Source organism: Coturnix japonica, unplaced genomic scaffold, assembly GCF_054131305.1.
Source record: "Coturnix japonica strain WE unplaced genomic scaffold, WE-NBRP24 Scf175, whole genome shotgun sequence".
Classification (NCBI taxonomy): Eukaryota; Metazoa; Chordata; class Aves; order Galliformes; family Phasianidae; genus Coturnix; species Coturnix japonica.
The window spans coordinates 1-325 of record NW_028189078.1 but is presented as its reverse complement, the minus strand read 5'-3'; positions in this window follow the sequence as shown (position 1 = coordinate 325).

Here is a 325-nt window from a genome sequence, read left to right as displayed (position 1 = left end):
GTGGGGGGGGGGTTAATTGGGGGGGGTCCTTAATTAAGGGGGGGGTCCTTAATTAAGGGGGGGGGGGGTTAATTAGTGGGGGGGGGGCTTAAGTTGGGAGAGAGTTTCCTTAATGGGGGTAGGGGGTATTTAATTGGGGGTGGGGGGGGGGGGGGGGAGATTAATGGGTCCGAATGGGATTTTGGATTTGGGGGGGGGGGGGGGAGATGGGGTGGTCCCAGTGGGATTTGGGGGGGGTCCTGGGGATGGGGGATGGTTGGGGGGTCCCAATGGGTTTGGGGGGCAAGGGGGGGGGATATTAAGGGGTCCCAATGGGATTTGGGGG